This window comes from Salvelinus sp. IW2-2015, linkage group LG23 (genome assembly GCF_002910315.2).
Source record: "Salvelinus sp. IW2-2015 linkage group LG23, ASM291031v2, whole genome shotgun sequence".
Lineage (NCBI taxonomy): Eukaryota > Metazoa > Chordata > Actinopteri > Salmoniformes > Salmonidae > Salvelinus > Salvelinus sp. IW2-2015.
In genome coordinates this window covers 30922230-30948549 of record NC_036863.1, presented here as the reverse complement: position 1 = coordinate 30948549, position 26320 = coordinate 30922230, and the positions used below count along the sequence as shown (strand labels likewise).

The 26320-nt window shown below is 39.8% G+C and overlaps 1 protein-coding gene across 1 annotated transcript in view; it reads left to right on the top strand.

Moving 5' to 3' along the window:
• Positions 1-9305: 9305 nt before the first annotated feature.
• LOC111950883 (teneurin-1-like) overlaps positions 9306-26320 on the top strand; it is a 188960-nt gene continuing 171945 nt past the window's right edge. Inside the window, 1 exon segment of the mRNA XM_070434542.1 lies at positions 9306-9493. The gene's annotated coding sequence lies outside the window, so the exon portion shown is untranslated.

Below are 26320 nucleotides of genomic sequence, written 5' to 3'. Positions count from 1 at the left end.
TATTTCCAGATAACAATGTTAAATAAAAATGGGGGTTATTGAGCCAACAATGATGGGCGCTGCATACTTAAGCAGACCGGGATCCAATTGGTCGGCCCCTGTGGATTTCTTGTTGTCTATTGCTAGAAAAGCATCCAGTACTTATTTTTCAGTAAATAGCCTAAAAGAAAAACTTTGACTATGTCAGGCGTTTTGTTTTGTAAACATGCATGCTTACAGTAGCCTAGTTTGCCCTTGAGCGAAGCATTGTGTGATCCCCTCAGTACTAGCATGAATGTCCCATACTGACCAGTGCAAGATGTGGGCAGTTGTAATTTGAACTATGAGATATAGGCCCATCATTTGGCCCGTGTTTCTATTTTCTAGATGAGTGAGCTAAAGGCTGTCTGAGCACCCTCTGATTGATCTCACAGTGTCCAGTCTGATCCATTGAAATTGAATTACTTTCTGTAATGTAGTACACCGCCCTTAGATAGCTGTATCTCTTTAACTAAAGAGATCTTTGTGTGTTTCCACATGTAATGCTAGTGTTATGAGATGAACATTATCAATGTACTATTTGATTTGACATCAGTCTTTCATTTTGGCATGGAGACATGGGCTGTAGTTAAAATGCCATCTAGTGCTTTCAGTGTGACCAGTACTGTGTTTGTAGAATGATAGATAGGCTGATCCATTCCTCTGTGAGATAAATGAACAAGCTGCTATGCATTGGGATTAGTAGTCCTTCCACAGACTCCCAGATCAAAGCCTGCGTAAGCTCACTCTCTTGGCTGGAACTGCAACAAAAGTGTTGAAAGCTGTCTGAGAAAGAGAGATGCAGCAAAATATTACATGTCTCCCTTGGCTTAAATAAGTATGTAAAGATTTCAGTCTCAGTGGCTGGCTGCTGGTTTCTCTTTAAGCTACCCAGCCACTATGTGTCGGATGCAATTGTGATATGTCCTCTGACACAAGGACAAATAAAATGTCATCTAAAAGTACTTCTTTGTCTGTGTGTTCCATAGAAAGGCCTTGGCATTTATAACCCCAGACTAAGCCTACTCCCTACTGGGCAATGACGTCAGATCAACATCCAATTTTGATTGGATTGTCAACAAACATGGATTTGGTTTTAAATTGACCAAACCCTTGAAACGCTGTTGTTGATTTTTGTTTGAAGATGTGGTTCAGTTGAGAATGAATAAATTGATGACTTTGTAAATTGATGTTAATTGTTAAAAAAACGACTTTTATACATTGATATGGTATGGTGAAAGTTTAAACAACATTTCACATTTATTTTTGATTGATGGGTTGATAGCTACAGTATTTGAATGAGCCTTCGGTCAACCTTCCTGGCCAGACCAACGAAATCCTGCTTATTTTCCTGTTTCCATTAGTCTATTTTTGTGTTGAAGCACTAACTGTGAGTGTCTAGTATTGAAAAGGAGCTGCACAAAATTAGATTTCCCATCAAAACAGTGTTAAAAATGCACTCACCGAGAGATTATTTCTCATGTTCCCTGGGGACGGTCGTATGAAAGCTATAATTTATTTTTCTCACTCTGATCGTCTAGATCTTGCCTGTTATCCTGCAAGATGATAATAAGACAAGATTAAAAATGTAAAAAAAAAAAATGAAAACAAAAGATTATCATTACATGGGACCCTCACAATGTGAAAGCTTTGAACAGCGTTTTATGTTAAGAAAGGTTTAGTTTTCATTTATATTTCACAGATGTTTTAATAGGTTGCACCATTTCCTTACAAAAGTCACGATCCTCACGGAGAGGAAATCCTTGAATGATTCTGAAACCTACTGTGTCATCTGTACACCACTGTGCAGCTCATTAGGCTGCACTAGATTAATCAGAATAGACACTGACTGCAAGTTCAGCCTGCTACATGACATCATCTCACCCCTCTGCCAAAACATAGTGAAAGTAATCTATCATCTATCACTATACTGTGGCTTGACTGGTCAATCACCTCTACTGTACTGGGCCCTCATAGTGGTCTGACTCATGAATAGAGCCCACTCATTTCCAGGGGCTAATGGCAAACTATGGTGTTAAGGAGATGTTCAGTGAATGTACAGCAACTATACATTACATACAATATAATTTGCTTGAACAGCATTCAATTTAAAGGGGCCACATGCCCTCAGTTGTAATGGGTGTACGCCTCTGCTGATGAGCATGTGCTTTGTCTGTACGTTTGCTTTAGCCTATATTTATTGTTTTAATGTCATAACACAGGAACTCTTTCCTACACCATTGAAATTAGTCCTTGATAAAGCCCAATGATTGGGTGAGGTGGTAGGTATTTTAAATCTTCTGTATTGATTAACCTTGTTGCCTTGGTGCACAGCAGAGGCAGAGCTGTGGCCTCCCAGAGTTTATAAGACTCAGTCCTTGGTTCCCTCTGGCAGCAGCCTCGCGCAAACAGATTGCAATTCAAATTAGCCATGATAAGCTAGCAACCTTGAATACTAATGGAAGAAAACAGCCAGTTCACAGGCAGGGATTGCACTCAACTCACCTCCCTATTTGGATCTGTCTACATCCATTATTGTCCCTGTTGCATGTTGTCTACCATAACATATCTGTTGAAGAAAATGGCTTGTGAAAAATAAAGCACCACCAACTGAAGTGAAGTGCCGGTTCAGATAAGGGATGGTTGCGCTGGGTACCCGGTTAAAGGTACAATGACGAACAGGACACAAACTCAATTTGAACATTTTATTATGCTTCAGACACACACAGTTTTATGGTGAATTAATTATTTTTTCTTCACAACACACCAGGGAGTTCAGATTTTGTAATCCAGTTCGTGTAGAAATGAGTCCATGGAAAAAGTCAAGCTCTTTGTGATGTAATCCTTTCTCTGGAAAAGTGAGACTGACCTGACCCCGGCTTGGGTCGGCTGACCCCTTATATATCCGTCCCGGCCTAATGTTCTGATATGCCCAGGCCAGGGGTGATGATTGGCGGGTCAAAGGTCCCATGAGAGATCAGAGGTGTGTCATGTAAACAGATACTTCACACCTCTGAGGAGGGGTTGGAGCACTCCCCCCCTGCAGCAGACCTGCATCCAAAACAAGACAGAATCTGGAGGGAGTGAGGTCTTCTACAGCTTGAGCTCAGAGTTGAGAAATACACAAACAGAGGGACACATTATTTTAATTGTAGTATGTTGCCATACAACACAATAATAACATTTAAGTAAACACTCTTATCCAGTGAGTGCATACAACTTCATACTGGTTCTCCATGGGAATCAAACCCACAACCCTAGTGTTGCAAGCACCATGTTCTACCAACTGAGATACACGGGATCAACAATAACAATAGTAATACTACATTATTAAAGCCCATGTTTCACCCCCAAAAATATATTTGAAAAATGCATTACTAAATAAATAATAATAATTAAATAATAAATACAAAAATATTATATATAAAATGAGTAGTACATATATGTATGAATCTGATATGTCACTTTGTTTTTCAATCGGACATTGTAAATTGGAGATACACTCTATATACAAAAGTATGTGGACACCCCTTCAAATTAGTGGATTCGGCTATTCATGCAATCGCCATAGACAAACATTGGCAGTATAATAGCCTTACTGAAGACCTCAGTGACTTTCAATATTTAAAAGGTCTAAAATAAAGTCTCATGTCCAGAGTGAATACATTTTCATTAGTGTATGTCATACAGGTATCTCAACTAAGACATACACTGAGTATATAAAACATTAAGAACACCTGCTCTTTCCACATAGACTAACCAGGTGAATCCAGCTGAAAGCTATGATTCCTTATTGATGTCACTTGTTAAATCCACTTCAATCAGTGTAGATGAAGGGGAGGAGACCGATTAAAGAAGGATTTTTATGCCTTGAGACAATTGAGACAAGATTGAAGTGTCTTTGAACGGGGTATGGTAGTAGGTGCCAGGCTCACCGGTTTGTGCTAAGAACGGACACGCTGCTGGGTTGTTTCCCGTGTGTATCAGTTTCTCGTGTGTATCAAGAATGGTCCACCCCCCAAATGACATCCAGCCAACTTGACAGAACTGTGGGATCCTTTGGAGTCAACATGAGCCAGCATCCCCGTGGAATGCTTTCGACACTTTGTAGAGTCCATACCCCGATGAATTGAGTCTGTTCTTAGGGCAAAATGGGGGGGATGCAACTCAATATTTGGAAGGAGTTGCTAATGTTTGTTATACTCGGTGTGTATCCCAGACAAGATTAAAGAATCGGACAAAGTGAATATAAGTCAGTGCTCACATCTGTAGAGGTTTGCATGAACTTGAGTGGTTACATACAATACATGTTGACAGAATGGCTGTGAGACAGAAAGAGACTGTAGCTGTACTCCAAGGTAAGGGCTTTGCTTCTGGAACCACTGAAGACCCCAGTATTCAATCAGGAAGTTTGAAGAAGATGTGTCACCATCCAGTCCATATCACAGCATGCAGTGGCCTGATAGGGAGATGACAATAAATGCATTATGTCTCTTTCATCACCAAAGCCATGTTCACTGCACATGTTGCGGAACATTTCAACCCTTTTGTTAGTGTCATTGATAATGTGCATTCGGAAAGTATTCAGACCCCTTTACACTTTCCACATTTTGTTACGTTACAGCCTTATTCTAAAACGTATTAAATAAAAAAAAAAAAAAATCCATCTACACACAATACCACATAACGACAAAGCGAAAACAGGTTTCTAGACATTTTGCAAATGTATAAAAATGAAAACAGAAATACCTTATTTACATAAGTATTTAGAGCCTTTGCTATGAGACTCGGAATTGAGCTCAGGTGCATCCTGTTTTCATTGATCATCCTTGAGATGTTTCTACAACTTGATTGGAGTCCACCTGTGTTAAATTCAAATGATTGGACATGATTTGGAAAGGCACACACCTGTCTATATAAGGTCCCACAGATGACAGTGCATGACAGAGCAAAAACCAAGCCACGAGGTCGAAAGAATATTACGTAGATCTCCGAGACAGGATTATGTCGAGGCCCAGATCTGTGGATGGGTGCTCAAAACTTTCTGCAGCATTGCAGGTCCCCAAGAACACAGTCGCCTCCATCATTCTTAAATGGAAGAAGTTTGGAAACACCAAGACTCTTCCTAGAGCTGGCCGCCCGGCCAAACTGAGCAATCGGGGGAGAAGGGCCTTGAGCAGGGATGTGACCAAGAACTTGATGGTCACTCTGACGGAGCTCCAGAGTTACTCTGTGGAGATGGGAGAACCTTCCAGAAGGACAAACATCTCTGCAGCACTCCACCAATCAGGCCTGCAGAGCGGCCAGGGAAGCCACTCCTCAGTAAAAGGCACATAACAGCCCACTTGGAGTTTGCCAAAAGGCACCTAAAGGACTCTCAGACCATGAGAAACAAGATTCTCTGATCTAATGAAACCAAGATTGAACTCTTTGGCCTGAATGCCAAGCGTCATGTCTGGAGGTAACCTGGAACCATCCCTACAGTGAAGCATGGTGGTGGCAGCATCATGCAGTGGGGATGTTTTTCAGCGGCAGGGACTGGGAGACTAGTCAGGATCGAGGGAAAGATGAACAGAGCAAAGTACAGAGAGATCCTTGATGAAAACCTGCTCCAGAGCGCTCAGGACTGAGCACGAAGGTTCACCTTCCAACAGGACAACAACCCTAAGCACACAGCCAAGACAACACAGGAGTGGCTTCGGTACAGGTCTCTGAATGTCCTTGAGTGGCCCAGCCAGAGGCCGGACCTGAACCCGATCGAACATCTCTGGAAAGACCTGAAAATAGCTGTGTAACAACGCTCCCCATCCAACCTGACAGAGCTTGAGAGAATCTGCAGAGAAGAATGGGAGAAACTCCCCAAATATAAGTATGCCAAGCTAGTAGTGTCATACCCAAGAAGAATCAAGGCTGTAATCACTGCCAAAGGTGCTTCAACAAAGTACTGAGTTAAGGGTCTGAATACGTATGTAAATGTGATATTTCTGTTTTTATTTTTAACACATTTGCAAAAATTTCTTCAAATTTGTTTTTGCTTTGTCATTATGGGGTATTGTGTGTAGATTTATGAGGTACAAAAACAATACAATCCATCTTAGAGTAAGGCTTTAACGTAACCAAGTCAAGGTGTCTGAATACTTTCCGAATGACCTGTATATGGAAATTCACATACAAATATTAGGATCATAAGCATTGACTGTAATACCTCTAGTGTCCTGTGGTGAAAGACTGCTGTGCAAGGTATTGGGCAACAGCTTTCTTCCCCGGCCCGTATTCACAAAGCGTCTTCAGAGTAGAAATACTGATCTAGGACTAGCGCCCCCTTGTCAATGTAATCATTAATTGTGATATAAAAGTCAAAACTGATCCTAAATCAGTACTCCTTCTCTGAGATGCTTTGTGAATGGTCTGTCTGGATGCTGCTTTTCTAGTGAGCTAACTCCCTCTTTGTCCGAAATTAAATATCACCAAAAACATGAATAAGAATTAGCCTAGTCAGTCAGTAACTTTGTTAACTAATGAAACACCAATTTAAACTTACACAAGCCTATTGAGCCTAATTATACCAAAACAACACAGCCATTTGCTGTGAAATCAAGAGGGTATTTTTCTTGCCAACTTTTTCAGTCACCAGTGCATCAATAAAAAAGCAGGGTAACGAAAAAGTGTTCACAATAGTCAGTATTATAGCTAGCAAATAAATAGTTCTTAATTTCTACAAATATAGCTACAGGCCACTTAGTGAACTCAGACTGGTGGTGGGAGTTCGGTAACGTTAACTCTTCTCCAGCAGTTTCAGTCTAGCTAGCTAGCTAATGGTATTTTTATCAACTGTATCAATCAGATGGATAGCTTAGCAAATATAGCTATTAATTTTCCCCTCGCATGTAAATTTGCCTGATACAGCCTGCCAGTTGCTATTAAGTAGCATGAATAAATCATAAGCCAGCTAGCAAAACCAAGCTCATGCCTTTTACCCAGGATTGAAAGTAGATTTAATTTCTTACTGGTATGGGAAACCCAAGTGCTCTCATGCATTTTTTTTAATACTACCAAAATTACAGGGTAGCCTACTCTGCTGACACTGATCCATATAGCCGGCCTACAAATAGGGGAGACACAAATACAATACGACGTCGATCTAACCTGGAGGAGAAAATGATTGTCCAAAAACAAACAAAAGTGTCACTGACCCAATGATCAAGACAATGAATATGCACACTCACCGGGGATATGGCCGATGTTCTTCACTGGTGCCAATAAGATAGGCTACTGTTCACTCAATTAAGGTAAACATTTTGATAACTAACGACAGATTGGAGTCTTTTCATTTTCATCTCTTTACAGCAATAGCCATTTGCTTTCCAAACAGTTTTCCGCGATTCTGACTGTAGGCTATGCAATTTAAAACAATCCACAGCTTAAAAAAAAAAGAAGCTAATGATGCTCTGTGGTCAAATCGTACTTTCTGGGGTAGTAGCCTATTTTGAAGGATTTTATTTATTTGTGTATAGACAGGAGTAAGCTAATTAGGCTATATAATTAATTAATTAATTACATTTACTTTAGGGAAAGCTTCCTCTAGCCTTATGGACAGGCCGCCTATGCCTTTTAATGTGGCATAAACACAACCGGTCATGATGTTTTCATSTGATTGTCAAACAATCACTTAACAAAGTTGCTCATGTTGGCTACCAGCACATATTCGTCCACTCACAAAATAATTTCAGCATCCAAACCCCAACAGTGCACTGTGCACCCGGAATTTGATGAATGGAAAGAGACATCTGTTACTAAACACCTACGTGTATTGTAATGACATTCTGCAATTGTCATTAGGCCTACAAATGTAGCCTGAATTGATGCATCCACTGTTGTCCGCACACACCCAGCGGTGGAAAAAGTACCCAATTGTCATACTTCAGTAGAAGAAAAGATACCTTAAAAGAAAATGACTCAAGTAAAAGTCACCCAGTAAAATATTACTTGAGTAAAAGTCTAAAAGTATTTGGTTTTAAATATACTTAAATATCAAAAGTAAAAAGTATAAATATTTTCAAATTCTCTTGATAAGTGCGTGAATTTCTGTCCTGCTACGCATTGAAAATGTAATGAGTACTTTTGGGTGCCAGGGAAGATGTAAGGAGTAAAAAGTACATTATTTTCTTTAGGAATGGAGTAAAGTAAAACTAAAAGTTGTAAAAAAAAAGTTGTATGAAGTTGTATGAATAGTAAAGTAAAGTACAGATACCCCCCAAAAACTACTGAAGTAGTACTTTTAAGTATTTTTACTTTACACCACCGCATGCCTCGGTCTTGGCCAAATGTAAGTGTTCTGCTCAAACCACAATGCAATTTGGAACATATACCACCTGGTTTCTAGTCAATTCACACATTTTTCATGCGGCTGACATGTAGTAATGTTAAATAATGGTGTAAAAGGCTATAGTCTTTTGCGCATGTTGTATTAATTGTGATTGACTTACGTTTTACAAGTATGGCGTACCCCCGCTATTTATTTTGCCGGGTACCACCTTACTTTCACCCCTGCTTTTACCAACAAAAATCATGTACACTTATAAAAGAGACAATTACTTTCAAGCAGATCATTTTTATTTTATTCAAGGACTTCCGGCCGAGGAGTAATAGCTACTTGTTTGTAGAACTGGCATCTTCACTTGAACAAATGTCACAGGCAAAATTACAGGCTGCGTCCTCCACTCGAGGGGGCGTTGCTTACCAACGCACGTGCTTTACAATTTTTTTTCTTTAGAAGCCCCCAAAAAAGAAACTTGCCAATAAGTGCCAATAAACCAACATTCCATTCAAACAATACAGTCAATCCACAGCCATACAGTATACTTACTGAAATCAGTAGACCAGAGGACTAAAACGAGTTGTAAATGCAACAAGTACTGAAATTAGCTTTAAAACAGCAACATTTTCTCTCAGCCTCATGGCAAAATGTGTAGAATTGTAGGATGCGTAGCATTSTTTCCCCCCAGAAAAGAGGGCTCTTGCTCAGACCTTGCGGACGCCCCGCGGAACTGCGGTACGCCACTGACCTTACCTCGTCAGGCTGGCTCTGTTGGATGGTGAAATTATTGCTCACCGGTGCCACACCCCCTTCTTCTCTGTAGTGTATGGTATATTCCAGTGATGCTGAGTTGGTGATTGTGTCCACCAGGGAAGATTTTTTAAAAGATGAACAGTTGAATCATAACCATTAGAAAAAAGCAAATCACACGCGTTCCGCTCTACATATCAAACGCTGTCTTGCCATTCTCTTCGACACATTCACCGGAGCATCATAGCCTATTCAGCTGAAGCGAGCGTAGCTCAACCGTCATCATTGCGTTATTTGCCAAGGATACACGAGGATACAGCAGATAATAATGTGAACAGTCTTCTTATTTCTAATGAAGTGAAACTATGGCATGGGAATAAGCCTCCGGTATGGTCACATCACGAAAAGGTGAGCCATTTGTCTACTAGCTACTGCTTTCAGCTTGTGTTTATCGCATAATTGCTACGTGGCGCGCTATATCCTACTGTATCGCTCCTGAATGGTGGTATCCTCAGGTGCAAAAACATTCGAGAAGGGGATTGTAGGCTATAGCGAGTGCAGTGATAGCCCCGTATCAATACACAAGGTGCCGGCTAGGCTATGGGATATTCCCATTCGGCGGGCCCGTGGTGCTAATGGACATTATCTTTATGTTCCTAGCTGGTGATACCAACTCTGAGGAAAGGACATTCTGTGGTAGCCTACCTTAACATGACAATTTTGCTAAAGGCTACAGACTATACCTGTCCCGTAAACTTTACAGACAGCAAGGTAATTGGAGTTGCCATGTTGGTCAGCAATGAACCAGTGCATTACAATATATTTATTAGGCTTACATTGTGTACATTAAGGTTAGGCAATAATGTAGCTTAACGTGTGTATCGAATTGTTAGTAGTATGTAGGCTAGTATTAGTAGTAGTATCATACATTCAGTAATGTCGGCAGTTCTGCGAATATAGCCTATAGACTATCAGGATCAGTCGATCAGCTTTCTCGGGTAAAGATGCAGACAAGTAGCCAATGTAAAATGTTATACTAATGCACTTGGCTTGATGACATGACCAGAAACAAAATATATTTGACAACTTCCAAAGATGAAACAAACATAAAATAAAATCATTTTTATAATAATATCTCAATTGTATCTATGACAGGTTGTAAAATTGCTGCTATCTGTTGACAACCTTGTACAATGTGCAAGACAGACCGTCTGAAACTGGCAACTGACATATTTCTTACTCAGGGGTGTCCAGTAATAGCTTTAATAACATGTGTTTAATTGAAAACAACTATTACATATTATTACATATATGTTACCTGCAATTATGATTTTTTTTATATGATAACGCCACTGAGTATGATGGCATTTATTGGCATTGATTTGCTCTCAGGAGCCACCTGAAACACACAGGCTCTGGGCTATTATAGTCAGAGGCAATGCTGAGCTTCCATTACTGCATTTTTGGAAAATGTTAATTATATTAATCTGCATTGAGTAGGCTAGATGAAACTACTGCAGACTGCAGATGTGCTATGCGAAAGCCATATTCATGTACCGTTATGTAAGCCTACCTCATGTAGTGTAATGGATGATATTCTTGATATTCTTATCAAATGCTATGAACCTCTTGAATAGATCAATTCGAATATCATCCAAATAAAACACAGCACTAAAATCTAAATATCAGAAGGCCTATCAGATTGATAAACAGTGTGACAGCAGTTAATTTTCTCGATAAAACTACACAGTCATTTTTTTTGTTGAGTTATTGAGTTTAAAATCTATACAAGCAAGTCTCAGTGTGTTTTGAGAAGTCATGTACTGTACCCTGAATTCAATGTGGTTTACATTGTACATCATCAAGCAGCCAATCCCCTTGCCATATTTCTCACTAATTTCAATTTAATCACTGGGTTTAGCTGTAGAAAACAATATTGGGGAAAAAATAGATACGGTTACATATCGCAATATTGTTTTGGATGATATTATATCAATACTTGGACTTTTTGTTGTTGTTGATAGGTAGCGTTAGCTAACGCTAGTCGGCTGTACCAGTGCCAAAACGACAGTCTTTTTCATCCTATAGCATGTTATCCATCTTCTTTTGAAATAGTGAGCCAATATGTTTTCTGCACTTTTATTTCCAAGACTGATCAAAGCACATTTTCTCGTGCTATCTCCTGTCTCTCTGCTGCAGACATAAAGTGAGCAATATGTTTGGAACATCAAATCACAATAAAATCGCAGTAACAAATCGCAATACATATAGAATCGTGAGAATTGGGAGAATTGAAATACATATCGTACCGGCACCTGCTTCATTCCGCCAATTAGGTTCCTTTTAAGTAGTGRAACTTGGTGCAAAAAAACATTCTGTCATAAAGGGCACATGTTCAACTTCATCAAAAACATGTTTTCCCATCTCAAGAGGTTAAATTTAAAAAACACTATAGTAAGTGCCTATTAAGTGTCAAATAAAGTAACAGGGTTGATGTCTTCATCTCAAATCAGCCATAAATCCCCTTTTGACAGGGGGAATGGAAGCTTGTTGTGTGAAACAGGGAGGGGCAATTGATTGCAAGCTTGAAAACATTTCTAGACTGTCTATCTATGTGCCATCAAACCCCTGCAGCATGTCTAGAATGCTGCAGCCTACCTGGTGTTTAACCTTCCCAAGTTCTCCCATGTCACCCCGCTCCTCCGCACACTCCACTGGCTTCCAGTCGAAGCTCGCATCCACTACAAGACCATGGTACTTGCCTACGGAACAGCAAGAGGATCTGCCCCTCCCAACCTTCAGGCTCAAACCCTACACCCTAACCCGAGCACTCCGTTCTGCCACCTCTGGTCTTTTGGCCTTCCCACCACTACGGGAGGGCAGCTCCTGCTCAGTCCAGTCCAAACTCTTCTCTGTCCAGGCACCCTAATGGTGAAACCAGCTTCCCCTGAAGCTAGGACAGCAGAGTCCCTGCCTATCTTCCAAAAACATCTGAAACCCTACCTCTTCAAAGAGTATCTTAAATAATCCCCCTTACTAGCTCTGACTTTGCTGACAGCTACTTTATTGAGGAGAAATGTACTTTCTATGCCTGTGATATGTGGTTGTCCCACCTAGCTATCTTAAGATGAATGCACTCACTTTAAGTCACTCTGAATAAGAGTGTATACTAAATGACAAACATTTTAATGTAACAGGGTTGACCTTTTATGCTCAACCCGCTTAGTTTCACACCACAAAACACCAGAAAATGTCCAAAAAGAGTACAACCAGCTCACCTGCTTTTACACTATGATTTGACCGTTCGATGTTCAATGTTTCTTTTGCAAAAAATATTTTGAAAGGAATAGTTTCACCATATTAAAATGAGAGTTTTGTGTCCGTAACAGGGTTGACCTTAAAATGAGGGACAGGGTTTTTGTTAAACTTAAAATTAATCACTAATCACATTAAATAAATAATCATCTTCAGAAATTAATGTCAAACCAACAAAATAACAAGGGCTTTACAATGATCCTGAAAACTGTATTTGGCACTTTAGCAAGTCTTTATTCATATAAAAAAATATAAATTATTGAAAACTCAATGTTTCAAGCTTTTAAAATTCAATATTTGTGCCCAATTTATACTTAATTAAAATATCAAAGGGACGCAAAAAACACTCCTTTCGTGGAATGACCCACCTAAGTATCGTGATAATATCGTATTTTGAGGTCTCTGGCAATTTCCAGCCCTAGAGAAATGCACAAATGCAAGTTTTGAAATGATTAGGACATAAATAGCTTGCTTATGTTATTCTGCATTTATGGCTAAGCACATCAGCTAAGATTCAGTCTTACAGATTGTACAGAAACACAGTTTGATTTGTATGATGCTAAAGCAAGACCTGCCCATCTTACATATCAAAACATGTCATTGCAGTTGGTTAGTCTTCTGCATAATCTTTAATATATATTTAATAACGCCAACATTGCTTTTGTTTCTAGACCTTCCTTTCACAAAAGAAACCTTCAGTTATTATACTGAACAAAAATATAAATGCAACAAAAAACAATTAAAAAGATTTTACTGAGTTACAGTTCAAATAAGGAACTCAGTKAATTGAAATAAATTCATTAGGTCCTAATCTATGGATTTCACATTACTGTGAATTAAAATAAAAGGTACGGGTGTAGATCAGAATACCAGTCAGTATCAGGTGTGACCACCATTTGCTTCATGCAGCGTGACACATCTCCTTCGCATAGAGTTGATCAGGCTGTTGATTGTTGCATAGAGTTAATCAGGCTGTTGATTGTGGCCTGTCGAATGTTGTCCCACTCCTTTTCAATTGCTGTGCAAAGTTGCTGGATATAGTCAGGAACTAGAACATGCTGTTGTACACATTGATCCAGAGCATCCCATACATGCTCAATGTCTGGTGAGTATGCAGGCCATGGAAGAACTGGGACATTTTCAGCTTCCAGGAATTGTGTACAGATAGTTGTGACATGGGGCGGTGCATTATAATGCTTAAACTTGAGGTGATGGCGGCGGATGAATGGCACGACAATGGGCCTCAGGATCTTGTCACGATATCTCTGTGCATTCAAATTGCCATGGATAAAATGCATTTGTGTTCGTTGTCCGTAGCGTATGCCTACCCATACATAACCCTATTGCCACCATGGGGCACTCTGTTCACAACGTTGACATCAACAAACCGCTCGCCCACATGACGCCATACACGTGGTCTGCGGTTGTTAGGACAAATTCTCTAAAATGACATTGGAGGCAGCTTATGGTAGAGAAATGAACATTCAATTATCTAGCAACAGCTATGGAGGACATTCCTGCAGTCAGCTTGTCAATAGCACACTCCTTCAAGACTGTTGGAAAAACATTCCAGGTGAAGCTGGTTGAGAGAATGTCAAGAGTGTGCAAAAGCTCTCATCAAGGCTAAGGGTGGCTACTTTGAAGAATCTCAAATATAAAATATATTTTGATTTGTTAAACAGTTTTTTGGTTACTACATGATTCCATATGTGTTATTTCATATTTTTGATGTCTTCACTATTATTCTGCAATGTAGAACATAGTCAAAATAAAGAAAAACCCTTGAATGAGTAGGTGTGTCCAAACTTTAGACTGGTACTGTATATTCCCATGGGGTCCCGTGTATCTCAGTTGGTAGAGCATGGAGCTTGCAACGCCAGGGTTGTGGGTTAGATTCCCACGCAGAACCAATATGAAAAAGTATGAAAAATGTATGCACTTACTARTAAGTAAGTTTCTCTGGATAAGACCGTCTGCTAAATTAATAAAATGTAAAAAATAATTAACTAATTGGATATGCCGTTGGGTTATTCTTTCTTTTAATGTCCAAGGAAATATGGAAACATATTGGTGGGACATTTGATGTCTGAAGGTGGTGAAAACAAGAGTATTAGTATGCATATTTGCATTTCCTAAATGAAGGTAATGTGATGTTGACCTCCTCAATGACCACCCCTAGGCATATCTTCTCAATGTATGAGACACAAGACTACTGTATGTGCCATTGTCAAGTATGCACTGCTTTTTTTGCAGAAAAGTACAAGGTGACACTTTATTTAAAGGTCTGGTTATGAATTCCTAATACATTATCACATAGTTTCAGAACCATTAAATTAAGTAAATACATATGGCCTGTTGTTCACTTGACCTGGTAATGTATGGTTTAGTGTCAGTATTGGTGGTGGTTGTGGTGAAGGTGGTACTGCTGGTAGCGCTGATATTTGTAGTTATATCACTACTTACTAGTTGCATTAAATATGAACTCTGCCTCTCTTCCACTGGCATTGAAACAACCAATTGTTTTCATGTCTGCCTAACCTTATTCTGAGTTATTTATGTTCACTTTGCATTCAACTGGTGATAAAAAAACTGAATTTGAATTGAAGTTTTTGAGTAATATTTCCCATAGCTTATAATATTTTGTTTTCTCCCCGTATCATGTGGTTGTATAAGCAGGATTTTATTTTCCCAAACAGCCTTTTCTGCCCAACGTCAACTGCCTATTTTCTATTCAATTATTTGTCTCCACCTCTTCCACCCATGCTCGTCTGTTGATCGCTGTACATTTTTCTTCTCAAATTATGCCATTGGCATACCCTGTAGTCAAAGGGATTGTAGTCTTTACAGCAAAGGTAATAATTTCACCGACCCCCCACCATCCTCTCCATAGCCTCCCACTCCAGCGGTGGCTTTCTCTATCTACAATACCTTTCCATACAGTAACCATCCCATACAACTACTGTATAATGCCTCTCATCTTTCCTAATTTTATGGTCTGATGGGTGAAAATATATTTGTTTAAATCTATATTATTCATGGTGTTATGTCCCCATATTAACCTATATAATTTGAGTCATGTTAGTCTGGCTTCATGCATCTCTACATTTAGTTTTTATCAGGAAAGTACTGATCATATAGTAGTTGAGACTAAACAATTACTGGTTTTCGAGTCTCTAAATGGTATTGATATAAATGATCCAGTTTAAAAACAAATTACACTGAACACTGAACAGAAATATAAATATTTCATTAGCTGAAATAAAAGATACCAGAAATTTTCCATGCAAACAAAAAGCTTATTTCTCTCAAATGTTGTACACAAATTTGTTTACGTCTCTGTTAGGGAGCATTTCTTCTTTGCCAAGATAATCCATCAACCTGACAGGTATGGCATATCAAAAAGCTGATTAAACAGCATGATCATTACACAGGTGCACCTTGTGCTGCGGACAATAAAAGGCCACTCTAAAATGTGCGGTTTTGTCACAGATGTGTTGACTGCAGGCATGTCAACCAGAGCTGATGCCAGATAATTGAATGTTAATTTCTCTACCATAAGCCGCTTCCAACGTTGTTTAAGAGAATTTGGTAGTATGTCCTACCGGCCTCACAACCGCAGACCACGTGGTACACACCAGCCCTGGACCTGCACATCCGTCAAGTCTATCTTGACTGGAGAGGATATAGTCATAAAGTGAATATCAGTACTGCATCATAACGTGTATCATGCCGTACAGTAGAGTGACACACTACATCTCTTATGGGTGGCAGGTAGCCTAGGTAGCCTAGTTGGGCCAGGAACTGAAAGGCCACTGGTTCGAATCCCTGAGTCAACTAGGTGAAAAACATATGCCCTTGAGCAAGGCACTTAACCCTAATTGCTCCTGTAAGTCGCTCTGGATAAGAGTGTCAGTTAAATTACTATATGAAAATTATATACAGTACTTGGCTTAGGCAGGAGCTCCTTTCTTCATTCAAGGAACCATTGAACCATGATTTACTGTACTTTGAAAAAGCACCTGTGTTGAATACAGCAACATGTGTAGGCTAGAGGTTAAAAGAGATTTTGAAGAGCTCTTGATACCAGAGATATCTTGTGAGTTCTGTGTATGGAAAACCCAATGTCGTATTTGTTTGCACTTGTATAACCTATCCAAAAAGTGTTTGCTCAAATATATTAATTGGACTCTAGGGAGAAAGTTGATCAGCTTCTGTTGTTCTCTTTAAATGCTAATGAGGAGGAATTAAACTTTTCCTTTAAATTATTTTGCTTACCTTTTGCTTACCTTCGATCTATATTATGTATAAACTGAGACTAATGACTCTAGGTTTGAATAAAGTGGAGCTGGTATCAGACAAAACAAAATAGTGTTTGTTTTGAACAACTGAAGATTTTCAAAGTTTACCTCACCACTAGAGACCAATGAACAAAGGGAGTGCATCTGGTCCACGGGAGTCTTACAACAGAAGAGCTACAGTAACAACATCTACAAATATTGACTCACAAAAGAACTCAGTGATATCTATTAAGATCTCTGGTTCTTATCACAGAGGGATCAGAACAAAGGACCAGACAAGATGCTTTCTGATGATTAGATGATTCAGAAGAACATGCAAGGACAAGGAAGCTCTGCTGTGGAGATTATTCAAGTAAACTACAGTAACGCACCAAAGTGAAATAAACAAATGATGATGATGAAGAGGAAATGACAGTCTTATGTTTTTTCAAATGAGTTTTGACTGGTATGTGATTTAGTGTGTTCAGTACATGGCACATATATTCCATGTCTAGCACGGATGATTGGTTTGAGGGACGGGCTTTGGAAGGGCCGGCCTAGCAGAGTGGATGGAAGACTGGGAGCAGCCAGCTGCGATGCATGGGGGAACGCACAGTGGAGAGAGGGGCTTGACAGACGTGCCGGTAAGGATAGTGAATGTGTTGCATCTAAGGGCTTGTCCATGAGGGAAGGATGGAGCCAAAGTTGAATGTCAAATGGTAGACTGTTGAGAGATGACTAAAGCGTGAGTGTCATACAGACATTGGAAGATTCTGAGTGACACCTTCTTACACTCTAAATGGCCGATTTGCAGCTGCAGCACAATGCAATGAGGACCCTGAAAGTGGAAGCTGTGGGTCATGCAATAAATTGTTAGCTGGTGCCTGGCAAACGCACACGTGTCAGAGTAATGCCTCTGTACATTCCTCCATTTGATACATGGCTTGGGAATAAAGTGGATGTATGCCTTTTATAGGAGTGATCTATTCATCCTTACAATAAGATGCCATTCTCATAAGAGATCCCTCTACTTTACTGATAACCCTGGTGCCCCAAACTAGGCTTGTAATGTGAGCGACCATCAAGAAAAACATTCATGCTCCTGTTGTAATCCATCTAGAGATCCATGTTGCGTGTGTTGGCCAATTACTCAAAAAGCTTTTATGTGAAAATGCACATGCACACGACTCATTTCACTGGTACCATGCAACCATGTGTTTTTCATCTATGGCATAGCATTTGATTATTTGACATACAGTATTTTCATACAGGTTGTACTCTGTCAATGATTTGTATTTAAACATTGAAACAGTGTTGTCAAGATTGATCATGTCCTCTGATTTAAACAGCAATACCACCCACAGACTCTAGCAAGAACTCTCCAGGTGTTTTCAAATCATAGTTCCAGTGCTTTCAATTCAAGTCCATTATGTTTCAATGTCTACTGGCAGTTTAGAGCATAAGAACAGAGATTGCTTGTGTAATTTGCTCTGAACTTCAGCACCAGAAATGGTGGGGAGCACCCTTAAAACCAAGTTGTACCATTCGTCAAACTGCAAATTAAACCAGCCAATAAAAGGCTTGTACTAGTTCCCATAAACCACCAAGCATTTCTGCATAGGGTGATACATGCCAGGCTTCTAAGCCTAACATACTGAATTTCATGTTGAGCTAGAACTGCCCACATTCTGGGTGGGTTGCCATGGGGCTTGCTGATAAAAAGGTTACTGTCAGGTTGCTTAACGAATCACACAAATAGATGTTTGTATTAGGGAGGAGCTCCCCTGAGTTAGAGGCTGCCTACAATCAGCAGAAGAAATCAATTGCTACTACTCAGATTACAGGAAATATTAGGGTGTCATCTCATTCATAACAGATCATCGTAACAGACATTGTTCCGTAAATAGGTACGGCAGACAGTTGGTGGACAAGACTATTGTATCGCCCATGGTTATCCTCGGTAATATTGAATTATCATTGAATTATGCATACATACCACTTTCATTTGTGTTTTTTGTAGTTATTGTCTAATAATAATATACTTTAATTCCTACCAATACATCTTTGTAGAGTATTTGGATTCCCTAAAATTATAAACCTATCTTCTATGAACAGCAGGCTGATGCATTGGGCCTCTTTTGAGCCCCAGAAACAAACATGTATCTTTAAAGGAGATAAATCAATGCCTTCAGCACTTAATTTGATAGCCTCATGTAGCTAACAGTCCATTAGGCGCTGTGACAACCCAGAGCACCCTGTGAATGTTTACGATCCGTAGGTGTCAAAGCACAACGGGAAAGTCACAGTGAAACATGCTGCCTGTCAGGTCGTAACCTCAAATATTCTGCAAAGCTGCAAAAGTTGAACCTGTGTCAATGGATTACTTTCTCAGGATATGCAGCTTGTGCTACATTCTGAAAATGGTTATTGCATTAGGAAGAGTCACCTTTCATTTGCGCATAACAGTGTAGGAAGAGAAGATTTCAGTGCCTCCCTTTGCCTCCTCCATTCCTCGGCCTGCTTCATTAGCATTAGCATTGGCGTTCGGGTGGGGAGAGAAAGTGATATCTTCACAGTGCACAGGCCTGCCTGCCCTGTGACAAGGTGAAAGATGATGATAGAGTACGAGACCCCAGAGTTGTAGAAGAGCAAAGGACGAGGCTACAGTCAAGTGCAGTGGGTCCCAGCATCCAAAACAGTGCTGTGGGTGTACGTGTGTCACTTGTTGTAGACGTCCATTAGATGTTGGCTGTGAATGATTACTTGGAGAACAGTGCTACATTTGATGAGAGAGTAACAGTAACTACACATTTTCTATAGTCAAAACAAGAATTGACAGTTGACCAATCAGCAACAGAGCATGTAAAAAGTTATTTACTGATGTCCAGTTCATCGCTCTGAAGGCCGTACTATACAATTCCATTTCACCAATTCACCTACTGTATGCAACAGCAATCAAAGAGGAGAGGAGAAGAACCATATAGTTGTATGCTGTGAATGTACAACAGTGTGATGTAAAGAGGCTACCAAGCAAGAGACATCGAGAGTGAACGAGAGGTCTACTCTACGTGTTATTAAGCTGTAATCCATTATTATAGTCCATCCAGTCCCCCACTCTGCTCTGCTCTGCAAGCTGTGACAACTCCGTGTGAAGGGACAGGTTTCACTCAGGGTCAAAACAATCCTAGCACTCTCACTTAATTGGACTCCTGTCTTCCCTGGTGGTATGGACAGAGCAGAGCTGGTGTACTGGGTATAACCTAGTATTGGATCATCTCTATACTATAGGTCACGCTTCCTGGGTTTCCATACAAAAAAATGGATGAACAAAAAAAATGGATAGTCCCGTACACCTTCAAACATTCAACCTCCAGCTGCGTACCCCCTCTAGCATCAGGGTCAGCACACTCTCAAATGTTGTTTTTTGCCATCATTATAAGCCTGCCACACACACACACACACACTATACGATACATTTATTAAACATAAGAATGAGTGTGAGTTTTTGTCACAACCCGGCTCGTGGGAAGTGACAAAGTGCTCTTATAGGACCAGGGCACAAATAATAATATAATAATCAATCATTTTGCTCTTTATTTAGCCATCTTACATATAAAACCTTATTTGTTCATCAAAAATTGTGAATAACTCACCAATTTCAATGAGACTCTTGTTCAGATATCGGTAAGTGGACTGGAGGCAGGGCATGAAAGGGATAACAAATCCAGTTTGTGTCGTCCGTTTCGGGAAAGTACCTGCATAATTGCTCACCCAGCTTAGGTGCTTCGCTATATCACATTTGACATAGTCCGTAAGCTTGAGTTCATTTGCACACAGAAAATCATACAATGATGGAAAGAGCTGTGTGTTGTCGTTGTTAATGCAGACAGAGAAGAGCTCCAACTTCTTAATCATAGCCTCAATTTTGTCCCTCACATTGAATATAGTTGCGGAGTCCCTGTAATCCTAGATTCAGATAATTCAGGCGAGAAAAAACATCACCCAGGTAGGCCAGTCGTGTGAAACTCGTCATTATGCAAGCGTTCAGACAAGTGAAAATTATGGTCAGTAAAGAACTTTAAGCTCGTCTCTCAATAAAAAAAAATACGTGTCAATACTTTACCCCTTGATAACCAGCGCACTTCTGTATGCTGTAAAAGCGTTACATGGTCGCTGCCCATATCATTGCAAAATGCGAAAATACACGAGAGTTCAGGGGCCTTGCTTTAACAAAGTTAACCATTTTCACTGTAGTGTCCAAAATGTCTTTCAAGCTGTCAGGCATTCCCTTGGCAGCAAGAGCCTCTTGGTGGATGCTGCAGTGTACCCAAGTGGCATCGGGAGCAACTGCTTGCACGCGCGTTACCACTCCACTATGTCTCCCTGTCATGGCTTTTGCACCATCAGTAAAGATACCAACATATCTTGACCACCAAAGTCCATTTGATGTTACAAAGCTGTCCAGTTCTTAAAAAAGATCCTCTCCTGTTGTCCTGGTTTCCAGAAGAGGATGTCTTCCTTAATTGACCCCCAATAAACGTAACGGACATATACCAGCAGCTGTGCCAGGCTGCCACGTCTGTTGACTCATCCAGCTGTAATGCATAGAATTCACTGGCTTGTTTGCGAAGAATCACAACTGTCAGTGTCCATGCTAGCTGGGCTAGCAACAAATGTATAATTACTGATGCTATAAGCTTTGGATGTGCTCGTGGGAGCAGAACAACTTGTGTCGTCGACAGGTGCAGGTGTAGTACTGCTGGTAAAAGCAGTACTACCAGTAGAGCTGATATGTGTCTCTATGGACGTGCGGCATAATTTTTTTTTACCATTTATCAATTTTTGAGCAAACGGAATGAGCACCAGCATTGTTTGACTACATACGGACCGTTAGTGGAATTTACGCGAGAGAGTAACGGTTAATGTGATTGGATGTTCATTATTTGACTAGGCTACCTCTATTTGACATTTTGTTGTTATTTCACTGAACACTAGATGGTTTAATTATATTTTTGGCATTGAAACGAGGCTACTCAGGCGAGAAAAAAACATTGCCCAAATGTATAGCCTCGTTGAACAATCTAAATGGACTGTTTGAAAATGTGAATCACATTTTTATTTGGCGTACCCCCGACGGCATTGCGTGTACCCCCCAGTTTGGGAATAGCCAATCTAGAATATATGACTGTCCGCTGGTAGATGGGTTTCTTACCTTACATATGACCCAGGCAAAAACAATGTCTCTGTCTCTTACTTATTTTTGTATCTGCTACTTGAATGAAGCCACATCCACCTGCAGAGCTGCATTGGTGAGACATTTATGAGATGTGCTGAAGGCATCCATAAATCTATCAGAATGAGCTGGGGGGCCCTTACGGCTCTTCGGACATGTAAGTATGAATTGGCCTTTAGTTAGCGATGGGTCGTGGTGAGGCAGTGTTTGATTAGTGTTGTCACATGGTTGAGCTGCAGTAATGGACCGAGTGGGGCTGCTGCTGCTGCTTGTCTCTGTATCCAGACACTGCTTATGACACACTGTTGTTTTATAGCCCCAGAGGATTGCCACTTAAAATATATATCTTATTTTCACTATTTAAATGTTCTACTTTTTATTCATGAGTGCTGTTTTTTCCAAAGGAGAGAGTATTGGACTTTGAAAAACATGAGTCTGTTCACTTGAAACAAGGAAACCCCTTAAATACAATAGTTATTTCTATAAGCACAGGATAATATAATGCATAAAATTGCAAATATATTCAAGGCTTATTCTTTAAGCTTATCAATTATTTATGGGAATATATCTTCTATTGCACATTTTATGTCCCACAAATATGCCAATTTCTGAATAAGCTTACAGTATATTAATGATTTATGATAATAACTCTTTTATGTTGGAAGAAAAATGCTATTAGACATTTAAATTAGTGGTGGTGATTTTGCCTCTGGAGAGAAATGAAGCATGGCAACCTTGGGTTGGACTTGCCAGAATTGGGTCAACAATTTATTTGGGTGTGTGGGTGTGTATGCATAGTTGTTTGTGTCTGTCTGTGCGTGTTTACGTGTGTGTATGTGTGTTCTTATCTACAGTACCAGTCAAAAGTTTGGACACACCTACTCATTCAAGGGTTTTTCTTTATTTTTACTATTTTCTACATTGTTGAATAATGGTGAAGACATCGAAACTATGAAATAACACATATGGAATCATGTAGTAACCAAAAAAGTGTCAAACAAATTAAAATATATTTTATATTTGAGGTTCTTCAAAGTAGCCACCCTTTGCCTTGATGACAGCTTTGCACACTCTTGGCATTCTCTCAACCAGCTTCATGAGGTAGTCACCTGGAATGCATTTCAATGAACAGGCGTGCCTTGTTAAAAGTTAATTTGTGGAATTTCTTTCCTTCTTAATGCGTTTGAGCCAATCACTTGTGTTGTGACCAGTGGTGGAAAAAGTACCCAATTGTCGTACCTTAATAAAAAATGACTCAAGTAAAAGTGAAAGTCACCAAGTAAAATCCTACTTGAGTAAAAGTCTAAAAGTATTTCGTTTTAAATATAATTAAGTATCAAAAGTAAATGTTATTGATAAAATATACTTAAGTAGTAAAAGTATAAATAATTTAAAATGTCCTTATATTAAGAAAACCAGACGGCACCATTTTCTTGTTTAAAAAAAATGTATGGATATCTAGGGGCATGCTCCAAAACTCGGACATCATTTACAAACGAAGCATGTGTTTAGTTAGTCCGCCAGATCAGAGGCAGTAGGGATGACCAGGGATGTTCTCTTGATAAGTGTGGGAATTAGACCATTTACCTGTCCTGCTAAACAGTCAGGGGAAAAAATATGGAGTAAAAAGTACATCATTTTCTTTGGGAATGTAGTGAAGTAAAAGTTGTCACAACTATAAATATTAAAGTAAATTACAGATACCCCCCAAAACTACTCAAGTAGTACTTTCAAGTATTTTTACTTGAAGTATTTTTACTTATCAATACTTTACACCACTGGTTGTGATAAGGTGGGGGTGGTTTACAGAATATAGCCCTATTTGGTAAAAGACCAAGTCCATATTATGGCAAGAACAGCTCAAATAAGTAAAGAGAAACGACACTCCATCAAGTACATTCGCAAAATCCATCAGGCGCTATGGTCCAAGCACACCACGACAGTCGTGAAGAGGGCACGACAAAACCTATTCCCCCTCAGGAGACTGAAAAGATTTGGCATAGGTCCTCAGATCCTCAAAAGGTTCCACAGCTGCACCATCGAGAGCATCCTGACTGGTTGCATCACTGCCTGGTATGGCAACTGCTCAGCCTTCGAACGCAAGGCACTACAGAGGGTAGTGCGAACGGCCCAGTACATCACTGGGGCCAAGCTTCCTGCCATCCAGAGTAGAGGTCGACCGATTATGATTTTCCAACGCCGATACCAATACCAATTATTGGAGGGCCAAAAAAAGCCGATACCAATTAATCGGCCGATTTTTAAAAATGTATTCGTAATAATGACAATTACAACAATACTGAATGAACACTTACTGTATTTTAACTTAATATAATACATCAATAAAATCAATTTACCCTCAAATAAATAATGAAACATGTTCAATTTGGTTTAAATAATGCAAAAACAAAGTGTTGGAGAAGAAAGTAAAAGTGCAATATGTGCCATGTAAGAAAGCTAACGTTTAAGTTCCTTGCTCAGAACATGAGAACATATGAAAGCTGGTGGTTCCTTTAAACATGAGTCTTCAATATTCCCAGGTAAGAAGTGTTTTTAGGTTGTAGTTATTATAGGAATTATAGGACTATTTCTCTCTATACGATTTGTATTTCATATACCTTTAACTATTGGATGTACTTATAGGCACTTTAGTATTGCCAGTGTAACAGTATAGCTTCCGTCCCTCTCCTCGCCCCTACCTGGGCTCGAACCAGGAACACATCGACAACAGCCACCCTCGAAGCAGCGTTACCCATGCAGAGCAAGGGGAACAACTACTCCAAGTCTCAGAGCGAGTGACGTTTGAAACGCTATTAGCGCGCACCCCGCTAACTAGCTAGCCATTTCACATCGGTTACACCAGCCTAATCTCGGGAGTTGATAGGCTTGAAGTCATAAACAGCTCAATGCTTGAAGCATTGCGAAGAGCTGCTGGCAAAACGCACGAAAGTGCTGTTTGAATGAATGCTTACGTTTGAACTTATGCTTACCGTTCCGTATTTTCTAAAGGGTGGCATCCATATGTCTAAATATTCCTGTTACATTGCACAACCTTCAATGTTATGTCATAATTACGTAAAATTCTGGCAAATTAGTTCGCAACGAGCCAGGCAGCCCAAACTGTTGCATATACCCTGACTCTGCGTGCAATGAACGCAAGAGAAGTGACACAATTTCACCTGGTTAATATTGCCTGCTAACCTGGATTTCATTTAGCTAAATATGCAGGTTTAAAAATATATACTTCTGTGTATTGATTTTAAGAAAGGCATTGATGTTTATAGTTAGGTACAGTTGTGCAACGATTGTGCTTTTTTCGCAAATGCGCTTTTGTTAAATCATCCCCTGTTTGGCGAAATTGGCTGTCTTTGTTAGGAAGAAATAGTCTTCACACAGTTCGCAACGAGCCAGGCGGCCCAAACTGCTGCATATACCCTGACTCTGTTGCAAGAGAAGTGACACCATTTCCCTAGTTAAAAGAAATTCATGTTAGCAGGCAATATTAACTAAATATGCAGGTTTAATAATATATACTTGTGTATTGATTTTAAGAAAGGCATTGATGTTTATGGTTAGGTACACGTTGGAGCAATGACATTAAGTGCATTAAAATCAAGTCCTTTTTCGTGAATGAGCACCGCATCGATTATATGCAACACAGGACACGCTAGATAAACTAGTAATATCATCAACCATGTGTAGTTAACTAGTGATTATGATGGATTGATTGATTGATTGTTTTTTATAAGACAAGTTTAATGCTAGCTAGCAACTTACCTTGGCTTCTTACTGCATTCGCGTAACAGGCAGGCTCCTCGTGGAGTGCAATGTAAAGCAGGTGGTTAGAGCGTTGGACTAGTTAACTATAAGGTTGCAAGATTTAATCCCCGAGCTGACAAGGTAAAAATCTGTCGTTCTGCCCCTGAACAAGGCAGTTAACCCATCGTTCCTAGGCCGTCATTGAAAATAAGAATGTGTTCTTAACTGACTTGCCTAATTAAATAAAGGTGTAAAAAAAATTAMAACAATAAAAAAAGAAAATTGGCCAAATCGGTGTCCAAAAATACCGATTTCCAATTGTTATGAAAACTTGAAATCGGCCCTAATTAATCGTCCATTCCGATTAATCGGTCGACCTCTAATCCAGAACCTCTATACCAGGCGGTGTAAGAGGAAGACCCTAGAAATTGTCAAAGACTCCAGCCACCCTAGTCATAGACTGTTCTCTCTTCTACCGCACGGCAAGCAGTACCAGAACGCCAAGTCTAGGTCCAAGAGGCTTCTTAACAGCTTCTATCCCAAGCCATAAGACTCCTGAAAACCTAATCAAATGGCTACCCTGACTATTTGCATTGCCCCCCCCCCCCTCTATTTTACACCGCTGCTACTCTCTGTTGTTATCATCTATGC